This window comes from Haplochromis burtoni, unplaced genomic scaffold, assembly GCF_018398535.1.
Source record: "Haplochromis burtoni strain Fernald_Lab_line unplaced genomic scaffold, NCSU_Asbu1 Contig_454, whole genome shotgun sequence".
NCBI classification, from domain to species: domain Eukaryota; kingdom Metazoa; phylum Chordata; class Actinopteri; order Cichliformes; family Cichlidae; genus Haplochromis; species Haplochromis burtoni.
The window spans coordinates 361487-365880 of record NW_024582815.1 but is presented as its reverse complement, the minus strand read 5'-3'; the positions used below and the strand labels follow the sequence as shown (position 1 = coordinate 365880).

The 4394-nt window shown below is 42.8% G+C and overlaps 2 pseudogenes; one reads left to right on the top strand and one right to left on the bottom strand.

Annotated features, from left to right (window-relative positions):
* Positions 1 to 541, bottom strand: LOC102310444 (annotated as a pseudogene).
* A 376-nt stretch (positions 542 to 917) lies between these two features.
* Positions 918 to 1442, top strand: LOC102307742 (annotated as a pseudogene).
* Positions 1443 to 4394: the final 2952 nt, after the last annotated feature.

Here is a 4394-nt window from a genome sequence, read left to right as displayed (position 1 = left end):
CTCCTCGAAGTCCACGTCCTCCTCCGCCCGTCGCTTCCGCTCCTTCTGCTTCTCCTTCTTGTATGCCTTCGCCTTCTCCTCCTCCGCCCGCAGCTCCTTCATGCGCTCCTCGAAGTCGTACTCCTTCTGCTTCTCCAACTTCTTCTTGTTCACCTCGAATCTCTTCTTCACCTGATCAAGAGACGAGCGCTCAACCCGCATCGACAAGCCCAGGTTCCTCTGATGTTTTTTGCCGTTGATGTGATCCAGGAAGTTGATGGAGTCTTTGACCACACAGTCGCACACGTTACAGTAATACCCACCCATCTCAGCCTGCGGTGTGGTCTTGGTGATGACGATGGTCTTCGCCCAGCTTGGACTCCAGGTCCACCTTGTAGTCCCGGTGACGCAGGAGGTCCCGCTTGACCGGCGGCGCCGTTTTTCCATCTCGCTGCTCGCGCTCCCTCTCCTCCACCAGACGTTCCTGGGCGAGGTTCTCGTACTCGTCTTTGTCCCATTTCCGACGGAAGTCGTTTTTACTTGATCCGCTGCCTGACGCCATCTTGTTTACTTGTGACCGGAAAAAACCTCCGGTGTTTCCGCGACCACTCATTTTGACAGGTTCTTCTCTTCGTAGTATCAAGACTAAGAGAAAATGTGGCCCGACCGGCTAAAAGCCTCGCTTATATTTCCGCAGAGAGCGCGCAGCTTCGTCACGCACCAATCGCAGAGAGGCTTGCGGCAGCGCGCAAATTCAATGCACTTTTCTCCAATGAGAGGCACACACTGAGGCGGGGCGGTGCTCCTCTGGACGGTGCTGAGCACCACGTGGAGCCCCTCACCAATCACGAGCCGGAGCGGCACCGCGTCACAGCCAGTCACACACTTTAAGAGCAGCGAGTCTCGTCTGTTTGCTACATTTTCTGCTGTTAGCACAGTTAAAAGAAAAGAGACGAAGAATGGCAAGAACCAAGCAGACCGCTCGCAAGTCTACTGGCGGCAAAGCCCCCAGGAAGCAGCTGGCCACCAAGGCTGCTCGTAAGAGCGCCCCGGCCACCCGAGGCGTCAAGAAACCTCACCGTTATAGGCCCAGTACCGTGGCTCTGCGAGAAATCCGCCGTTACCAGAAATCCACCGAGCTGCTGATCCGCAAGCTGCCCTTCCAGCGCCTGGTCCGCGAGATCGCTCAGGACTTCAAGACCGACCTGCGCTTCCAGAGCTCTGCTGTCATGGCTCTGCAGGAGGCTAGCGAGGCTTACCTGGTCGGACTCAGTAACAATGTTAAAATATCCACACAGAAACTAATAGCCTGGTCTGACTCTTCGAGGACACCAACCTGTGCGCCATCCACGCCAAAAGGGTCACCATCATGCCCAAAGACATCCAGCTGGCTCGCCGCATCCGCGGAGAGAGAGCTTAAGCTGCACGCTCTCCTACCAACAACGGCTCTTTTCAGAGCCACTTCACTCCTATCAAGAGCTCGCTCCATTATTGTTTTTATATTAATGTCGTATTCACACTTAAATGTTTTTGCTGTTTCTATACTAGAAACTACAGTTGGCATCAACGTTGAATTCATCATAAGTGTCTTAATGTGTGTGACTGGGTGGATGACTGAATGTAGTTAAAGCGCTTTGGGGTCCTTAAGGACTAAATAAAGCACTATACAAATACAGACCATTTACTATTAAGTTCTCAGTCTCCCAGAGTAGCATTTCTAATTTTGATTGAACTGTCAGAGAAAACAGCAGCCTCAAGCCAGGCTATTAGTTTACAGAGGCTGTTAAACTTATGTCTAATGTTGGTGACTCAAGAATGTCATATTTATATTAAACCTATATTTGCATTTCAAGTTATAAACATTTACTCAACATGTCGTTTTTTTTTTGTTGTTTTTTTTTGTTCTTTATTGTAAAAAATACTACTAGGATTTTAAGATCCATGTGATTTCAGTAATACTAATGCAGTATGTCAGTGAGGAAAAACCACTAAATCCAGTTGAGCTGAAAAGAATGACACCAAACAAGGCAAAGGGAAAAAAATAAAATGAAACAATTTGAGGGTGAAATACAAACGTAAACTCAAAAGGAGTCAAAAATGGCTGGTTGTATTACAGATCTCAGTGGGTTAATCCAACAAATCATGAAAAATTAGGTTTCAATTTTTGTTCATGACAGTGTAGATTTCTGACATTGTGTAATTTAAGCATGTGACAATGTGATTGTTTTCCAAAAAATAATTTTAACCATATGTAACCACCTGCATGTGTTTGGGGAAAAAAGGCTTTGATTTTGCCACCCCATTTGATTTCTTTGCCACCTTAAAAAATTTCTCTAGATCCGCCCCTGCTATAGATTAACTAGTATTTATTATCGTGACAATTGTCGGGCTGCTTTCAGTCATCCCAGTATCCTCAGCTGAGGCTGAAAGAAGCTTCAGTGCTCTCACAAGACTAAAAACATGGCTAAGGTCAACAATCATCATCATCATTTATTTATTTATATAGCACTTTGGTCTACCAGGTGTGTTTTTAAAGTGCTGTACAATACTAATATGCACATAGTAACAATGACTCAAATGAGATTAAACAATGCTGCTGTATGCCATGTCCACCAGGAGAGACTGGACAGTAAATATGTAAAACCAATATGCCACCAGTTTATCTCAGTTACCGAGAGGAGAAGGCATGTGTTTGGCTGCTTCACATAGTGGACATTGAGTTGTTGTGTGGGGCACCAGTAGTCCATGTCTGTTTCTGTAACTGTAGTTCATGTTTAGAAGAAAAAAAAATCCCAGCTGACTGATTTGATCGGGGCAGTAGTGCCTAAAATGTTGCTGAGAGATCTTTTACTTTGTGGTAATCTTAGATGAGTAGTTTTATGGACAAAAACCACCAGGTCACCTTTTGGTTCCAGGTCCTGCACAGCAGTCCATCTGCATCTTAAGGATAAAGGACACTCTTTCGAGGATACCAATGTTCACATTTTGGACAGAGAGGACAGATGGTTTGAAAGAGGAGTGAGAGAAGCCATCTATGTCCACTGTGAGCGACCATCTTTGAACAGAGGCGGTGGTTTACGACACCAACTCTCTGCCATCTATAATCCAGTTTTGAGATCCCTTCCCAGACGCCTTAACACCCACTCACATCCTGGGCCATCTGATCTCAGGAATTCGCATGATAAGGTGGGGCCAGGTTTCACAATGAACTCACCCGAAACTGGCTGATTGGGACCCACACCCAGTTTCACACCTTGGCTCAGGCGATTAGAGGATCATCAGGGGGTCCTTTGTCCCTCTGTGGGGGGAAACTCCCACTAGGTTTATATCTGGGACTCTCCACCATTTGACCTTAGAACTGAAGAAGCTTCTCGGATGAGAGGTGAAACGTTTTCAAGTAACTTAAAGAAGTCCAGACGCTTTTCTTTGCAAGCTCCTTTGACTACGATGACCTGGATGACTGAGAACTTTCACAGACAAGGTTTTCAGGAAAAAAAATCAGGCTGATGATGTGGAAGCATTGCAAAGTTAAGTGATCAATAAAGAAAGATAAACATATGAATTTTTAGCTTTCAGATTTCAAGATAAAACTATATTTATTCTAAATAAGAACTGGATTTAATGGATTTACCTTACTTACAAAAGATGCAACAATCAGTTAATATCATAAAAGTTCAGTTATCAATGATCTCATAGCTTGACTCAACAGATTAATGTATCATTATTTAATTCATCTCTTTTTTGTTTTCATTTCAGTCTTTATTCTATGTTTGTTTGGTTATAAACACGTTCTGTGAAAAATATTCTGTTAAACCTTTCGGTTGTATTTTTTGTGAATTATTTTTAATCTCTTGTTTTTACACAACATTGTGGTTTATGATAATTATTTTCCATTGACCTCTTATGTTAATATGTGTATACACATATGTGGACCTTCAATCCACATACTGTATACATACTGAATCTGTATATATGTATTATAAATGTGAGAAATTAATAGTCTGTCCAAAATTATAATATTGAGTGTTTTATTTAAATGTGGCATCCATCCTGTTAAAGGTGTGAATTATACTGTCATTGTCATGCAAACTGCATTTAAGTTTGACACTTTTTCATCCAAATATACCAGTTTTCATTTCCAAAACATGTAAGACATGTACAACTTAATGTAAAATAGGATACATTGTAACACTATTGGTAATGTCTAGCAGGAGCTGACCCGTTACTCTCACTGTTGTTTAAAAGAATACTTATTGAAAAACTTTTGGAGGATCAAACTAAGTCTTTTGTTTGTTTGCATATTCAAAAAACAGAGAGAGCAGTTAGAGAATCTGAAGTATGGTTTTAAACCCGGTACTTTGATCCCCATGATAGAACAGAGAAAACCCGACTCAGGAGTGGTCAAAACATTTATA